Source organism: Nicotiana tabacum, chromosome 19 (assembly GCF_000715075.1).
Source record: "Nicotiana tabacum cultivar K326 chromosome 19, ASM71507v2, whole genome shotgun sequence".
Classification (NCBI taxonomy): Eukaryota; Viridiplantae; Streptophyta; class Magnoliopsida; order Solanales; family Solanaceae; genus Nicotiana; species Nicotiana tabacum.
The window spans coordinates 49,364,814-49,384,456 of NC_134098.1; positions in this window are offsets into that span (position 1 = coordinate 49,364,814).

Genomic DNA, 19,643 nt, shown 5'->3' on the forward strand with positions numbered 1-19,643 from the left:
ATGAAATAGACAGAATATAAATATAAGAAGAGACATTGGTAGCTGCAGAACGGCTCAGAAAGGCAGCTCACCACTATGCCTCGGGATGACGTGGGTATGTGATGATAGGTCCTCCACTAGTACTTATCTCAGATCCTGCACAAAAAATGCAGCAAGTGTAGTATGAGTACGTAAACAACGTGTACCCAGTAAGTATCAAGCCTAATCTCGAAGTGGTAGAGACGAGATGACCGACTTTGACACTCACTATGGGTCAATAATAATAACTGAAATATAACTAGAATATTTAAATCAGCATGATTTACAGAATTTACAATAATTTGTTTAATCAGCAGAGATAATCAAATTCCTTCAAATGTAACAATTCTCAATATATTAATTAAATTCCTTCGATTCAGAAAAATTCTAATTTATCAATTTAAATCTTATTTACAGGAGTAATAATTAATTCCATAAACAAGCAAGAATAATAATTCATTAAATTTCAAGGATTTTCCAATTTATTAATTAGCTTCTCAAGCTGAAATAAATTATTAAAGTATCGTGTAATTATTATTATTAAGCACGATTTATGTCGAGGACGTACGGCCCGATCCAGAGTGTCGTGTACACTGCCGAGAGACGTGCGACACGATCCATAGATGCATCTATCCTGCCGAGGCGTTCGGTCCGCTCCACAAGAAATGAGGACATTTTCTTATGTGCCTCCGAAAGGACGGTATATTTATTATAAGATAAATTTGGGAGGAGAATAATTTCTTTTGACAATTAATTGATTTAAATAGAAAATCAAGCCTATGAGATTTCCATCCTTTAATATCTTTATCAAACAATTCACAATATATTCATATATATCAATTAATCAAAGAATACAATTTACACAAGTAATATATGCTTTGAATCCTAAACTACCCGGACTTTAGTATTAATAGTAGCTACGCACGGACTCTCGTTAACCCTTGCGTACATAGCCCCCACAATTAGCAATAATTATTTAATCTTAATTACCTATGAGGTAATTTTCCCCTCACAAGATTAGACAAGAGACTTACCTCATCTTGCTCCAATTTAATCCACTATAAGGCCTTTTTCACGATTATCCAACTCCGTCTGGCTCGAATCTAGCCAAAATAATTCGATACAATCACTAAATATTATAGGAATCAATTCTATAAGAAAATAGAGCATTTTAAAGAAAAGATCCGAAATTAATTAAAAATTCGCCCGCGGGGCCCTCATCTCGGAATTCGGCGAAAGTTATGATATCCGACAACCATTCAATTACGAGTCCAACCATACCAGTTTCACTCAAATCCGACTCCGAATCGATACCGAAATCTCAAAATTTCGTTTCTATGAGATTTCTAAACTTTTTCCAAATTTCAATCTCAAAACACTAATTAAATTGTGAAAACAATGATATATTCGTGTATGTTGATCAAATCCGAGTTAGAATCACTTACCCCAAATGTCTTTCCTTGAAAATCTGTCAAAAGTCGCCTCTGTTCAAGCTCAAGTTTATCAAAAATGGCAAATGGGTTGAATGCCTCTGTTTTTATAACTTACAGATCTGCCCAGTTCGATCTTGGGAGCTCGAGGAGCTTATTCTTGGGAGCTCGATCTCGGGAGCTCGATATTGTCAGGGGGTTCGATTTTTGTCAGGCAGCTCGATTTTGACAGGCAGCCCGATTTTGACAGCATTTCCAGCAGAAAATTGCAGCAGCTAAGTCTTACTTTTGATCCGTTAACCATCCGAAACTCACCCGAGGCCCTCGGGACCTCAACCCAAAATACCAACAAGTCCTAAAACATCATACAAACTTATTTGAAACCTCAAATCACATCAAACAACGCTAAAATCACGAATCATGCTCCAATTCAAGCTTAATGAAACTTAAAATTTTCAACTTCTACATTCGATGTCGGAACCTATCAAATCAACTCCGATTGACCTTAAATTTTACACACAAGACATAAATTACATAATGGAGCTATAAAAATTTTCGGAACTGGATTCTGACTCCGGTATCAAAAAGTCAACTCTCCGGTCAAACTTTCAAACTTTAAATTCCTATTTTAGCCATTTCAAGCCTAATTTCACTACGGACTTCCAAATAAAATTCCGATCACGCTCCTAAGTCCAAAATCACCATACGGAGCTGTTGGATTCATCAAAATTCTATTCCGGGGTCGTTTTCTCAAAATGTTGACCGAAGTCAAACTTAGCACTTTAAGGCCAACTTAAGGAACCAAGTGTTCCGGTTTTACCTCAAACACTTCCAAATCTCGAACCAACCATCCCCGCAAGTCATAAATCATTACAAGCACCTACGGAAAGTTTTATTTTAGGGAACGGGGTTCTAAAAGTTAAAATGACCGGTTGGGTCATTATAAAAGCAATGTAAAACTTCCTAAAGTAGTAAAGAAAAATGGCTACAACAACTTCAAATGTTCAAACTTGACCTAATTTTGTGAAACTCATCTATTTATATAAGGCTAAAAATCTCGGATAAAAAAACCCCTCGGGAGGTTCTGCGGCCGCATAATTCCATGTGTGGTCCGCAGATTTCTTTATCTGGGAGGAACTGGAGTTCTGCGGCCGTACAAATCTGAACTTGCGGCCGCGAGGCAATCTTCTACGGTCCAAACAATTAGGATTGTGGCCGCAAGGCCACCCTTCTGCGTCCGCACAATTCTTGTGCGGTCCGCATTTCACAGAGGCTCCTGGACTTAGTCTTTTTGCATACTATCTAATCTTCGACTCCTAGCCCAGCTTTGCGGCCGCACAATTCATGTGCGGTCTGCACTTTGCGCACATTTCTGCTAAATTCTTCCTCTTGGTTTGTGGCCGCATATGGACTTCTACGGTCTGTAATTTCTTCCGCGAACCGCACATTTTTGCTTCTGCGTCCTTTATTGCCTTGTGCTTCAGACTACTCCTTTTTGAGTTGGATTTCATCTCGGGAGACCAACTTCGAGAATTCCTGCAATTTTGCACAATTTTATTAGTTTCGGGAATACAATTCAATGCTTTTGGACTAAAACAGAAGCTAAAAGTCGCTAATAAGCAGTCAAAATCCCCACTTATCGACTCTCCTAAACTAAAGTCTTTGTTTGTCCTCAAGAAAATAAATTAGTTCCCACCTCCAAAAGTTAAGAGACATTTCATCGAGTCAAAGGTGAGCTATCCACACATCAGTTGGGACCAATAATTACCCACACTACTCATGTATTATCAACAAGGCGACAACTTAAACATCCATGCACATATAGTTCTAATGTGACATTCGAGCTTCAAGAATTGACTTTACTCATCAAGGACTCTTGCTCTATCACGTAGGTCATGGTGGACTCCAAACTCTTCCTCCTCTACTTTCCATTTTCCTAGCTCACTCAAGAAATTTAGCACACAATCCAAAGATTTATAAAAGGTTCACTCATCTCTCTCAAGAGAATGTCGCAAGTACGGCTTCAAGTACCATAGGCTTGCCCCTCATGTAGATCGCCACTAATGTAAGCGCACTCGGCTTGAAATCAAGTAGGACTTCTTTCGGTATATAATGAAGGATTTTGGATTAAGGTTGGATATAGTATGGGTGAGCGGTTACACCTTTCCTTAAGCACTCCATTTTTTTTTTCATTTTTTTGCTCACATTTTGCCAATTCTTAGAGGCACTTTCTTTTCATTGGGGACTAGAGAGACTTAACATCACTCTTTCTTGATCATTTCATTCTTTTTCTCCCTATTTTATTTCTCCATGTTTGGGATCATTACCTCTTTTTGAATCCCTTCAACCCTTTCACTTATTCGTTTTTTGCATTTTAAGTTTACCTGGTTTGAAAAGTGATTGTAGGCCCTCCTTGGCCCGCTTGAGTCATCTATTGCCAAAAAGTGTCATTATCCCTAGTCAACCCTGTTGAGCCTCTAGTCTTTCTCATTTGATAACTATGTTACAAGCCTTTACCCATTTTGTCATGACCCTCTCTTGGCACCCGAGTTTTCTTAACACTCTTGTGTAACAAACGACTAAAAATGTAAGTTTGGGGGGAGAGACGAGGAACTTAAAAAAGGTATCAAGGCACAAAAGGAGAAAAAAAATGATCTCAATGAGAAGAGAATGCAAGAAAAGAAAAGAACAAAAAGAATATATTTCTCCTTGAAACACATTCGGGGCAAGTTCTAGACCCTTAGCACGGATACTCAGACTAGCAACGATTCATCTCACCCCTCACGCAACAAAATTGTTAAAGAGGACAGAGTCAAGGGCCCACAACGATCACATTCAAGTTTTAAAATCACTATGGTCCAATTAAATCACTCGATGATTGACAAAGTCAACACAAGAGTCACAAAGTCACTAACTAGAGCTATTTCTTTCAGAAACCTTATTTTTAACCATAAGCACGTAGTTAAGTATGTTGGTACCAATTGAAGCATGTTTGGCTCTTCGAGCATGACTTAATTAGGTATTTTTATTCATTACTACTACTTATTATTTCCTAAACACCAAAACCGGACTCCTTCCCTTAAGAAGGTTGTCACGCCATTCATCGTTGACGAGTCACCGGGTTCACACAACAACTACCTTTGAAAAAAATGTGGCATTAAGAAAATCAAAGGCTTATTGTCTACTAAAACATAAAAAGAAGCTACTAAATCAAACAAAAAACTAATAAAGAAACAAAAATAAAGAAGCTACTAAGCAAAATCCTTCCGAGCCACTTTGTCCAAAACGAAATATTGCTAATTAATAAGTCATAATGAAAATTAACATACTCTAAAAATATTTTATAGGTCATGCTAAAATAAATATAGCTAATAAGTACTAATATTAATTACATAACTAAGCACTAAAGAAAAAGATAAACTAAGTTATGCATTGTCATTATAAACAATATAAAACTAAAATAATTATCCAGCACTTTCATGATTCCTAGTATTAAATTAAATTTTTTTTGTTAGCATTAGTATTGATTTGAACTTTGTTTGAGTTACTATATTTACGGGCTATAAAATTTATTTACCATTTAAGAATATTAGGTCTAAACTTGAAATAATACTTTAAAAGATAAAACTGTAAAAAAAAATAAATTAAGAAATATTTATAAATTACATTACAATAAATATTTATATGTATAAAATATTTTTAAAAATTATATAAATATACTATCGGGTTAGTTTGGTTTCGGTTTGACTTTTTTTAGTTAAAACCAAACCAAACCAATTATGGTCGGATTTTATTTTCCAATACCAAACCACATCGGGTTTTTTTTGGTTTGACTCGGATTATCGGTTTGGTACGGTTTATCGGTTTTCTTTGTACACCCCTAATAAGCGGTGGGAGCAATCCAATCACTTAAGTTCATAAGGCAAACATTAGGGGTTCTATCCTTAATAGCCGATAAAGTCAAAGCTTACATAAAGGCAATTGATGAACAATTCATAACCTCTGACAAGGCATTGGCCAGCACCCTTATGAAGAGGCTCTCAAGTATGACTTTTGACAAAAGTCGTACAGTGCGTGAGCACATTATGGAGATGAGAGACATTGCTGCTAAACTCAAGTTCCTTGAGGTTAATATGTCTAAACCATTTCTTGTGCTTTGCATTCTCAAGTCACTTCCTGTGGAATATGGTCCGTTCAAGATTTCCTACAACACACATAAGGATAAATGGTCAATCAATGAACTTTTGACCATGTTCAAGAAGAAGAGAGGTTGAAGCATGAGACACCTAAAAGTGTTAATATGGTAACTCATGGAAAGATAACTGCAAAGAAGGGCAAAAGTGTTCCCATAAAAAAGAAAAGCACCTTTGACAAAGATGCTTACCGTTTCTATAGGAAGAATGGACACTGGAAGAAGGATTGCCTGAAATACAAGAAATGGCTTGAGAAGAAAGGTAATCTTACCTTTGTATGTTATGAAGCTAATTTTACTGAAGTTTTTGATAATACACGGTGGATTGATTCTTGTGCTATAATTCACATTGCCCAAATCATGCAGAGTTTCTAACTCAGAGGAAGCCAATAGGAAGTGAACAATACGTCTATTCTGGCAATAGGACGCGTTCACGTGTGGAAGGCGTGGGGACTTATAGGCTCATTTTGAAGGATGGTTTTCACTTAGATTTAGAAAATACTTTTTATGTTCCTGAATATTCTAGAAATTTAGTTTCTCTTTCAAGACTATCGATTAGTGTATATGATTTGAATTTTTATTATCCTTCTGTGAAACTTTTTAAAGATAATAAAGTTATTGGTTTTGGAAATTTGAATGAAAATTTATATAAACTTGAGCTAGACCCCATATTTGAATGCAATGTTTTAACTTTGCATGACAAAGAAATTGGCACTAACCGATGTATTATCAATGAGAACTCATCAAGTCTTTGGCACAAGAGATTGGGACACGTCTCTAAAAGCTCTTGATTTTTCTAACTTTGGGACTTGTGTTGACTGCATAAAGGGTAAGCAGACCAACAAATCATTTAAAGGTACCAAAAGGAGTTTTCAATTGCTTGAGATCTTATATACAGATATCTGTGGACCTTTTTCTACCCCTTGCTTGAATGGTGAGAGATATTTTATCTCATTTATTGATGACTATTCAAGATATATGTATCTCTATTTTCTTTTTAACAAATCAAAAGCATTTGATGCTTTTAAAGTTTACAAAACAGAAGTAGAGAAACAAATGGGTGCTCAGATCAAAATTGTAAGATCTGATAGGGGTGGAGAATATTATGGTAGGTAAATATATAAGGGACAAGTTAAGGGACCATTTGTTGAGTTCCTTGAAAGTGAAGGTATAATTGCTCAATATACCATGCCAGGAACATCACAACAAAATGGTGTGGCAGAAAGAAGGAACCGGACATTAATGGACATGGTAAGAAGCATGATTATCAGATCAAGTTTACCTTTATCCTTATGGAGTGAAGCCTTAAAAACCCCCTGTGTATATTTTAAATAGGGTTCCACCCAAGGCTATCTCCAAAACACTTTTCGAGTTATGCAAATGATGGAAACCTAGTTTAAATCATTTACACGTTTAGGGATATCCAACTGAATTGAGGGTTTATAACCCACACCTAAAGAAGTTGGATGAATGAACAATACACGATTATTTTATAGGCTATGCAGTTAACTCTAAGGGATTTAGGTTTTATTGTCCTTCTCATTCTCCTAAAATTGTTGAGGCTAGAAATGCTAAATTTCTTGAGGAACATGAATAAAGTGGGAGTGGTTTGACTCAAATGGTGAAATTGGAAGAAATAAGGGAACCACATGTGGTACCTTTATATATTGGGAACTTGAATATTGCTCAAAAAACTTCTCATGAATTGCCTGAACAACAACAAGTTCAAAAGCCACCACCACTCGAGGAGCCACATGAAGATCAACCCGTTTTACCTGAACCCACTGAAGAAGTATTTGAACTAGTGGGAGTAAGAAAATCCTTAAGAGTTCAAAAACCAGCAATTTCTAGTGACTACGTTGTATATCTCCAAGAGTCTGATTATGATATTGGACTAAAAGATAATCCATGCTCGTTTTCACAGGCCATGAGTGGAGAAAACTCCATACTTTGGTATGATGCCATGAAAGAAGAGTTGGAATATATGGCTAAAAATAAAGTTTGAGAACTCGTCGAATTACCAAATGGAGCCTCTATTATAGGTTCCAAATGGGTTTTTAAAACTAAAAGAGATTCATCTGGTAATATCGAACAATATAAACTCAGGCTTGTAGCCAAGAGTTTTACTCAAAGGGAAGACATTGATTACCATGAAACCTTCTCTCCAGTATCAAAGAATGATTCATTGAGAATAATCATGGCATTAGTAGATCATTCTAATTTAGAGTTACATCACATGGATGTGAAAATAACTTTTTCTGAATGGAGATCTTGAAAAAGAGGTATACATGTGTCAGCCTGAAGAATTTTGTGATAAGGACACCTTGTTTGCAAGTTGAATAAATCTATTTATGGGCAAAAGCAGGCTTCCCGCCAATGGTATATTAAATTTCATAATGTTGTTTCTTCATTTGGATTTATGGAGAACACCATTGATTAGTGTATATACCTTAAGATAAGTGGGAGCAAATATATTTTTCTAGTCCTATATGTGGATGACATTTTACTTGCAAGTAGTGATTTGGTGTTGTTGCACGAGACTAAATAGTTACTTATCCAGAATTTTGAGATGAAGGATATGGGTGAAGCCTCTTATGTCATTGGCATAGAGATTCACAGAGATAGATCCCAAAAATTACTTGGACTGTCTCAAAGGTCCTACATTGAAAGAATTCTTGAAAGATTCAGGATGAAGAATTGTTCACCTATAGCAGCACTCATAATTAAAGGTGACAAATTCTCATTGAATCAATGTCCACAAAATGCATTGAAAAGGGAGCAAATGAAAGATATTCCATATACTTCGCTTGTTGGGAGCCTTATGTATGCAAAAGTCTGCACTAGACCTGATATTACCTTTGCGGTAGGAATGCTTGAAATATATCAAAGTAACCCTGGTGTAGACCATTGGAAAGCTGGTAAAACGATTTTGAGATATTTGCAAGGAACCAAGGATTTTAAGCTCACATACAAATACTCTGACTCATTGGAGGTGATTGGATATTCAGACTCTGATTTGGGTGGATGCAAAGACACTGGTAAATCTACTTCAGGATACATTTTCCTTCTTGCTGGAGGTGTTGTGTCTTGGAAAAGTGTCAAACGGATAATTGTTGCGACATCCACTATGGAAGCTGAATTTATAGCATGCTATGAAGCTACATCACATGCATTATGGTTGAAGAACTTTATTTCCGGCCTTAGGATTGTCGATTTCATTTCAAGGCCATTGAGAATCTCCTGTGACAACTCAGCTGCAGTTTTCTTTTCTAAGAATATTAAAAGTGGCAGCCAAAGCAAACATATCGACATAAAGTATTTGATGGTTAGAGATTATGTCAAGAAGCAAGATGTGTGTTTTGAGCATGTCAGTACTACTTTGATGATTGTTGATCCTATGACTAAAGATCCGCCGGCTAATATTTTCAAGGATCATGTAACCCATATGGGAATTAGTAGCTCAATTTAGTCTTGCTTTGCTCTCTAGCAGTTTGTCTAGACATTATGTTTATTTTGATATACATGACAGTGCACACTTGATTTTTCATGTATTATTTGTGATCATTGGATCAATAAAGTTGGACTCTAAATGACTTATATTAAGTTCATTCATAAAATTATTGACACTTTGTTAGATCATATTGTACATTGTAATACATGGAAGGAATTGTTTATTTAAGAGCATGACCGCCATGATTCATGTAATGATATGTTCTAGTTAAAGTGATTATTGCATAACTTTTAGTTGAGTGATAAAATATATGGCCATATTGTTATAATTATCACTCATAAAGGAATATCGGCCAAGTGGGAGAATGTAAGAATCACGTCTCTTTAATGAGACTTCTATGGCCCACATATTATGGTAATTAATTTGATTAACTTGTCTCCCAAGAGTTTCCTTGATGGAAGGTACATTTCTTGTTTAATTTTCCATCACTTGAACAACTATGGCTGATGGTACATTTCTTGTTTAATTTCTGCTGCGATGGCTCTGCGTGTGTAATAAATTTCAACACAATCATCAACAAATACTAAAAGATATAGATGGTATTGAGACGAAACAATGTGCGCTGCACCCTATACATTAACGTATTACAATTGCAAAATAGATGAATTTATTGATACTTAAAAAGTATGATTTGTGTAATTGACAAGCACTACAAACAGTATTAAAACTAGAATTAGTACAAAGATTTGTTTTTCCTAAGAAGTTATTGAAGAACTCATTGAGGAAGATGACGAAGGCGCCAACAAGATAGAGTTGCCTTGTACGAATAGAGTACCGAGGGAGTACAAGGATCCAAAGAAAAAGAAGGCTTGAATGTGTAGAGCCCGCCCATTACTCTGACCGAAAAGAAGAGGTTTCCTGGAGTCCAAATCCAGGAACTGCATATTTGTAGAGTTGAAAGCAAGTAGAGGCAAGATGATTAGTCACATAGATACTGCATATTTGACTTGAAATTGCTAAGGCTGAGATGAGTAATTCTTGAAAATATTATTGTGGCCACCTCTTCCACCATGTCCTCTAGGTGACTCGTTCAGGGCAGGCGGATAAGATATATAGTGATCGCAAACCTTTAGAGATACAAATATTTTGCAACCGGCCTAAAACTGCATTTACAAAACTGAGCCTTTACAAAACTGAGCCTAAAACTGCATTTACAAAACTGCATTTACCTTTAGAGATACTAAATCACTGAGCCTAAAACTGCATTTACAAAATTCTTTGTAAACCTAGGATTAACTTTAATCCCGTTGTGACAACCGGCCTCTAACTATTGCGACAACTTCAAGTTAACTCTAACTTGAATACTTTGAGTACCTATTACAATTCCCTCTAGATAAAGCTGAAAGGTACAATATGAAAATACCTACTACAATTGAACTAGAATAAAAGACAAACACTTGGAGCTGGTTCTTCTATCTGGTTCATGTAGCTTCAGATTCGCACACTTGAATCACACACGAACTGCTTGCAAAATGCCTTGCTATTTTGCTCTCAATTCACGTTTAACTTCTGCTTTTGTGCATCACCTGTAGAATGAGAACATCCTGCGATTTATAGAGTTAGTAGAGTAGAAAACAACTAGAGTTCTAATGCTACTCTTCCTTGGTGGAAAAGTTCTAGTTAATCTCAACTCCTAACTCCTTACTTATCTTGGATAATATTCTCGTTGAGTAAGGAGTCCTTCTCCTTACTAATTATGCAATCTTTTCGATCAGGAGATATCTATTATTATGCCAGATTTTGTTTATCTCCTGCATGTGCATCTCACGTGCTTTGAATCTGCCCGTGTCTATACCTACCAATGATGGACCTGGTTCATCCCCGAGTTCCTTTGTTAATCTTCAAAACTATTCTTTACTTGGGCCAACAAATTCCCCCTTTTGATGATGACAAACTCTGTGCTTTCATAAGCTTAGGCCCTTTTTGATGATGACAAACTCTGTGCTTCCATAAGCTTAGGCCCTGTTTCAACTTAGCTCAACATCAACACAATGTTAGAAATATTTTTCCTTTTTATCACTTATCATCAAGAACCAGGTTTATTAGGTTATAAACATCACTATTCTAAGTGTAAAGCACAACCTTTTTCCCCCTTTTGGCATCATCGAAAAGTTGCATAAAAAATGTGAGATAACCAGATTTAAAAACTTACTCATGGCCACTGGGGCTACTTCAAATGCAATCATGGATTAATCATCATAGATCAAGCTAAGAATTTTAACCATCAAAAAAATATAAACAAACAGTTAAAGCAAAAATAGTGAATTTCGTTGACGATTGATAAGATTCTACCACAAAGCATAAGAAGAAATAAAAATACTGAAAACATGAGCAAACAAAAAAGATCCCGAACTAGGTCACTGGTTGATCTACACTAGGCTACGAGTTTAAGGCTGGGAAGAACTAGGTGCTTGGTTTTTTTGCTTGGAGGAGTTTTAGCATATCCTGAAGAATGCCATCATTCTTCTTATTTTCTCTTGCCAACTCAGTTCTGAGAGCATCTCTCTATGTCTCCACCTCAACCAACCTTTTCTTCAGCCTCTCAATCTCAGCATCCTTAGCCCCACTTTCTTACACCAAGGCTCGTACCTTGCTATTCACTAGTACCTTCTTAGATGAACCAGGTTCTTTGGGAGTGACATGGACTTCATAGTCACAAGCAGGCAGCGTATTTTTCCTAAAATGATCTTCGCTTGTACCAACCTCCCTTTCTTTTTTGGATTATAAATTTCAGTCACTCTCTTCAGTAGGTCTGCGAGGGTTTCCTGTTAAGATGAAACAGGTTCATCTATATTTTTCCCAAGTTGAACCAGCCTTTCAGTGGCTTTGCCAGACCCACTTCCCCCTGTTTTCTTTACAATCTCCTCTACTCCAACAGATTTTTCTCCCCAAACAACCATTGTACCTGTGTCTTTGGTTAAACTCACAAGAGTGGGTGAAGAATCAACCACTTTTTTTTTACCCTTTCCCCTCACAGCACTTCGAACACCCTTGCTCTCTTTTTCTTTTTCTTTTTCATTTTTACCACCAATTCATCCAGACTCTGTAGTTTCAACACCTGCTTTAGACCCTACCAATACAAACCTATTCTCTAAATTTGTTCTCTCCCCGCAACAACCTTGCGAGCAAGCATCTTTACTCTTTTCTTAGAGGTTGGGGTGGTGGAAGGGATGATAGTGGGTGTGGAAGTCTAATCAAACTGAATTTTAGTTTTGAAAAGACTTTGGAGTGTATCCCTAGAATTTAGGTACTTCAATTCGGTTGGGACTCTTTTGAACAGAAGTGGTTCACTTGCAACGGATAAGTCCAAAAGGAGTTTGGAATTAAGTAAGACTCTGCTCATAATCCAAATACTATTATTTCAAATTATACTATTGAAAGTATGAGTCTGAGCAAAAATTAATCTAATTATATACACATTTTCAGATTTTCTAACCAAAACCAACAAAAAAAATTCATTTTTTTTTTCGTTGTAAATTCTGAACTGATCCTTTTAGGTGATCTTAATCATCCCTAATTCTAACCTGTTCCTTTCAAAGTGATCTCTACTTAGGGCTTTTGTGAAGATATCAGCTATTTGCTTGTCAGTAGCACAAAATTTCACAGTGATCAACCCTTTTTCATAGTTATCCCTCAAAAAGTAATGCCTAACATCTATGTGCTTAGTTCTCTTATGATGAACCGGGTTCTTGGTCATACTAATAGCACTAGTGTTATCACAAAAAATGGGGATACAACCAACATCAATTCCAAAGTCCATTAATTGTTATTTGATCCACAACAATTGAGCACAACATGAAGCAGCAACAACATACTCACCTTCAGCAGTAGATAAGTCACTGAATTTTGCTTTTTGGTGGCCCAAGACACAAGACATAAGCCAAAAAAGTGAGCCATACCTGAGGTGCTCTTTCTATCCACTAGAAAACCTGCATAATCAGCATCAGCATGTTCCACTAGATTGAAATTAATACTTTTTGGATACAATAGACAGAGATCAGTGGTGCATTTTAGATATCTCAAAATTCTCTTGACAGCAGTCAAGTGAGACTCCTTTGGATTTGCTTGAAATCTTGTACAAAGGCCTACACTGAGAACAATGTCAGGTCTACTAGCAGTGAGATACAATAATGAGCCAATCATTCCCCTATACAACTTCTGATCAACAGATGAACTAGGTTCATCTATATCCAACTTTGTAGTTGTTGCAATAAGAGTGTCAATTTCTTTGGAATCTTTTATTTTAAACCTTTTAAGCAACTCGTTTACATACTTCTGCTGATGGATCATAATTCCATTTGGATTTTGTTTAATTTATAAGCCTAAAAAGAAATTAAGCTCACCCATCATGCTCATTTCAAATTCACTCCCCATTAGTTTAGCAAATTCTTTACTTAACTTATCAGTAGTTGCTCCAAAGATTATATCATCAACATATATCTGAACTACCAAGAGATTTTTACCTTTTTCTTTCAAGAATAAAGTATTGTCAATTTTACCTCTTATGTAGTCATGCTCAAGCAAAAATTTTGATAATCTTTCATACCATGCTCTTGGCGCTTGCTTGAGCCCATAAAGTACTTTGTCAAGTTTGTACACATGATCAGGACTCTCCTTGCTTTCAAACCCCGGAGGTTGCTTGACAAACACTTCTTCCTTTAGATAGCCATTGAGGAAGGCACTCTTGACATCCATCTGGTGGAGGGTGAATTCTATGTAAGCAGCAAAGGTTATAAGGAGTCTTATTGCTTCCAACCTTGCAACTGGAGCAAAGGTTTCATCGTAGTCCATGCCCTCCTCTTGGCTATATCCTTGAACCACCAATCTTGCCTTGTTCCTTGTAACTGTTTCATCTTCATCAAGTTTGTTTCTGAAGACCCATTTTGTGCCAATTACTGATCTGTCCAAGGGTCTTGGTACCAGATGCCAAATTTGACTCCTTTTAAATTGGTTGAGTTCATCTTGCATTGCATTTACCCAGTCTGCATCCTGCAAAGCCTCAGCAATATTTTTAGGTTTAATAAGAGATAAAAAAAGCATCAAAAGCACAAAGATTCTTTAATAAAGATCTGGTTTTGATTCCAGAGGTTGGATCAGTAATTATATTCTCAATGGGATGAGAACTTTGATACTTATAAGGTTTCATAACCAACTGGTTTCCCCTTGATGTTCCTTCAGTGTTTTGTTGTTGTGGAACAAGTTCATGGACAGGTTCCATTGAGGTTTGGGGATCATTTCCTTTTTGTTCTATTCCCCCTGTCAGGTTGCCCTGGGTAGAAGGACTTATTCCATCACATGTTCCTTCTTCCAGTGCAGTTTCAGTCTGGGCTGTGGTTTCATTTAATTTTCTTACCAGCCCAATTGCTTCATCATTATGTTTTTGTCTCTCAGAAAGAATGTTAGTTTCATCAAAAATCACATGAACACTTTCTTCAACACACATAGTTCTTTTGTTATAGACTTTATAAGTTTTTCTATGTGAAGAATATCCCAAGAATACTCCCTCATCACTTCTGGGATCAAACTTGCCTAGGGAGTCTTTACCATTTTTGTGCACAAAGCACTTGCATCAAAATGCCCTAAGATGGGTTATATTTGGTTTTCTCCCTTTAAGTAACTCATAGGGAGTTTTCTCAACAAGAGGTCTAGTCATGCACCTATTTATGATGTAGCATGCAATATTTACAGCTTTTGCCCTGAAGCTATGGAGCAGTTTACTAGAAAGAAGCATAGTCCTAGCCATATCTTCAAGTGTCCTATTCTTTCTTTCAACTACTCCATTTTGATGTGGAGTCCTAGGAGCAGAAAAATTATGATCTATGCCATGCTCATCAAAAACTTTAGCAAATTTAGCATTTTCAAATTCAGTGCCATATTGATGCAAGTTAATTACCTAGTTGTTTCTGAGTTTTTCTAACAAAAGAAGTGAACATATCAAATGCTTCATCTTTAGATGTTAAAAAAAATGTCCAAGTAAACCTAGAGTAATCATCAACAAGCATCATCACATATCTTTTACCACTTTTGCTTAGTGTTCTCATTGGACCACAGAGATTCAAATGGACCAGTTCCATCGTTCTGGTGGTACTTACCACTTTCTTGCATTTAAAAGAGGATCTTACCTGCTTTCCCCTTGCACAAGCCTCACAAACTTTGTATTCCTTGAACTTGATGTTAGACAGACCTATCACCACGTCCTTGGAGACTAATTTGTTGAGTTGACTCAGACTTGCATGTCCAAGTCTCTTGTGCCAAAGGAGGGGATCATTGTCCAACACAGTTTAGCAAGTAAGTTCATTTTCTGACAGTATGGACAGATCTACAATATATATATTGTTCACTCTTTTTCCCTGCAAAACAATCTTGTCAGTGGTAAGATTAATCACAAAGCATTTTGTATAGGTGAATGCTACCAAGTTACCTCTATCACACAGTTGTGATACACTAATTAGACTATATTTTAGGCTGTCTATCAAATAGACATTCTCAATCGAGTGAGAGTCAGTCTTACCTACCTTACCAACCCCAATGATCTCACCTTTCTTCCCATTTCCATAGAAGACATTACCTCATTTGAGGTCCTCAAGTGAAAGGAATTGGTTCTTACTTCCTGTCATGTGCTTTGAGAAGCCACTATCCATGTACCATATTTGGCTGCTCCCCTTCACTTGGACTTTAGATTCTTTATCGGATTCTCAAATTTCCATAAGTGCTTGTTCATCTCCATCTTCATCATCTGAGTCCTCATCTGAGCTTTCTCCCCAAGCAGCAACCATAGCCTTTGTTGATCCTTTGTTCTTCTTGGGATGAACCTGTTCCTTCTTTCTGTTTCTTCGTTCAGCTCTTTCCTTCTTCCATTTAATTTCCCATTGAGGGTAGTTTTTGATGTGGTTATTAGTTTTCCCACACTTGTAGCAGCCCTCATTGGTCTGTTTTTCAGTAACCCTTGGTTTGCTGTAGCCTTCACTTCTCGAAAAACCGTTTCCTCTCATCAGATACTTCTTGAAGTCCTTTGTGATCATAGCCATTTCATCTTCCTCTAGATCAGAACCTTCAGTGATTCTGAGTGCTAGGCTCTTTTTCTTCTTGGGTATATTCATCTTCATGGTTTGCCTTCTAAGTTCATAAGCAGCGAGATTTCCAATTAGCTTATCCAACCTAAGAGTGGCAATGTTCTTTGATTCCTGAATAGCAGTGATTTTGTTCCCCCATGAGACTGGCAGAACCCTTGTCAAAATCTTCTCAACTTTGTCTTCTTCAAGAATAACCCTTCCAAGAGACTTAAGTTCATTTGTTAGTGTGGTGAACCTTGTATACATCTCTTGGATGGTTTCCCCTTCCTTCATAGTGAAATTCTCATATTGAGAATATAGTAAAGTTCCCCTAGACCTCTTCACCTGAGGTGTTCCTTCATGAGCCACTTGCAGAGTGTCCCAAATTTCCTTAGCAGTAGTACAACTTTGAATTCTGATGTACTCATCTGGACCGAGTCCACAAACAAGACATTTCTTGGCTTTAGTATTCTTCTCCCATTTTCTCAAGTCGTCAGCAGTGCAGTCAGCTCTTGTTTTTGGCACCTCTTCACCTTCAGCATTTATCTTCATGGTAGCCAGTGGACCATCTGTGACAATGTCCCATAGTTCATAGTCTTCTCCAATGATATGATCTCTCATCATGTTCTTCACCAAAAGTAATACTGGTCGTTGAAGAGTGGTGGTCTAGCAGTGGATTGCCCTTCCCAGTTTTTAGGTGGTGCACTCATCTTGATCTTCTCCTAAGGTATTAGCCTCTTCAAGGATAACCTGTTCTGATACCAATTGATGATTTAACTTCAATACCACACAAGAGGGGGAGGGGTGATTTGTGTGGTGACAGATTATGGAAGGACCTGGTTCTTCTATGTGTTCCTTATGCTACTGCTGCGAAATAATAAATGCAGAAATTAAAGAACACAAGTATTTTACGCAGAAAATACCTGGCTCAAAAGGTGAAAAAACCACGACCTACTTCCCAGTAGGATTTTTTCAAACTCTCCCCTAAATCACTGAACCAAAAACTGCATTTACAAAATACTTTTGTAAACCTAGGATTAACTCTAATCCCGTTGTGGCAACCAGCCTCTAACTGCTGCGACAACTTCAAGTTAACTCTAAATTGAATACTCTGAGTACCTATTACAATTGTCTCTAGATAAAGCTTAAAGGTACAATATGAAAATACCTACTACAATTGAACTAGAATAAAAAACAGACACTTGGAGCTGGTTCTTCTATCTGGTTCATGTAGCTTCAAGTTCGCACACTTGAATCACACACGAACTGCTTGCAAAATGCCTTATTATTTTGCTCTCAATTCACGTTTAACTTCTGCTTTTATGCATCACCTGTAGAATGAGAACATCATGCGATTTATAGAGTTAGTAGAGTAGAAAACAACTAGAGTTCTAATATTACTCTTCCTTGGTGGAAGAGTTCTAGTTAATCTCAACTCCTAACTCCTTCCTTATCTTGGATAATGTTCTCGTTGAGTAAGGAGTCATTCTCTTTATTAATTATGCAATCTTTTCGATCAAGAGATATCTATTATTATGCCAGATTTCGTTTATCTGCTGCATGTACATCTCACGTGCTTTGAATATGCCCGTGTCTATGCCTACTAGTGATGGATCTGGTTCATCCCTGAGTTCCTTTGTCAATCTTCAAAACTATTCTTTACTTGGCCCAACAGTTAATAATGGAGACCGAGAATCCTGGTATTAAAGGGAGAGGATAGAGCAGCTTCAAGAACATTCCAAACCTCTTTGGAGTGTTTCTTCTGAAAGGGACAAAATAAGAAGCCATAGGATTAGTTGATCTTGTTGTATCTAATGGGACTGGGCAGGGTTTGGTCTGGAGGTACTAGCACCGTTAGTATTAATTTGAGATTGTGGCCACATGTAGGCGAGGTTCCATCCCTTCTCCTTAGTCTTCACAGATGGTTGTGGTGGATATGCATTAAATAGGTTGGTGACTACTCTAACCTCCCCAAGACACTTTCAAACCTATATAGAGATATTATCTAGACCACAAGCTTTTCTAATCTTCATACTTTTCATGGCATCCTTTGCCTCTACCGGCTCAATTTTACGAATATAGCTAAAGCTTCTATTGTACACAGACGTTGGAGATCCAAAATGTTATCTTTTTGGTTCAAGTTGAATAGTTGATCAAAATACCCTCTTCATATGTCATTCATCCTGGTATCTCTTGTCAAGACTTGTTGAGAATCATCTTTAATACACTTCACCTAGTCTTTTCTCTCTCAGTCGTGCTAGTTTAAACATTTCTTTCTCCCCTTATTTTATCCTTAGTCTGTGGTATAAGCCATTTAGAGCTTCCCCTCCGGCTTTACAAAGTACTAAATATAAGTTAATCTTTAATCTACAAGGAAAAAGATATGTAGTAATAATTTCGATTTACACTTCTCAATTTTAGTAAGTCTTTTTTTTTTTTTTTTTTTAGACTAGTCCTATGCCAAACTAAAACATTTACCAAATGATACGGCTTGCCAACTAAAGTTATCATCTAGGGGAGAAATAGTCTGTTAGTCTGAATAGTTGGTAAAATTCAATTGATTTAGCATTTTTCTCTTTTCATCCCGCATAATTAACACATCGTGTAAGATTGAAGTTGCAACCTAAGATTGCAAGTCTAATATGCACCACTAGAATATAAGGTCACAATCTTACTAAACAGAAAAATGTTTTCCCACGTGTTTACATCAAATTATCTTAGTTAATCATGATTAAATGTTATATTAAGATAAAGTTATATAGGGATTTATTGATTGAAGTATATTCTAAAAAACACCTATCATGTATTTATTGATTTGATGTAAACACCAACCGCGGATAAATTTTTCCAAACAAATATCATGTACCCTCTATCGAGTCAATCCTCGTCATTTCTTTTTTTCTTTTTAAACCCCCAACCCCCAAAAGAAAAAAAACTCACTAGAAGTATATTTAATTCCTGAAAAAATAAAAACAAAAACAACATCCTAGTATTAGTGGGCCAAAATGTAGAGCTGCCATTCCATTGCATAGACCAGTGGCGGAGCCAGGATCTCCGCCAAGGGGTTCAAGAAAAAAAAGATCGTAGCTAGTGGGAATTAAACCTATGACCTTTCAAAGATTTTAAACTCCCTTGACCACTAAGCTACACTTTTGGGCTGTGTCAAGCGGGTTCAAAACTCAATATATAGAGGTAAAAAACAGATTTTGCCTTATATATTAGTGTAATTTTTCGGCGAAGGGGGTTCGGGTGAACCCCTTCCGCCCCCTAAATCCGCCCCTGGCAGAGACCTACGTAAAAGTGCAAGGAGAGCTAAGCGTGGCGTGACTCAATTGAATGCTCCCACTGCAGGATCTCAGACATGGTGAAGTTTGGCGCCTGAGCATAAATGCATTTGTGTATTCTTGTCTAACAAATGAATCTATTAAATAAAGGGACAT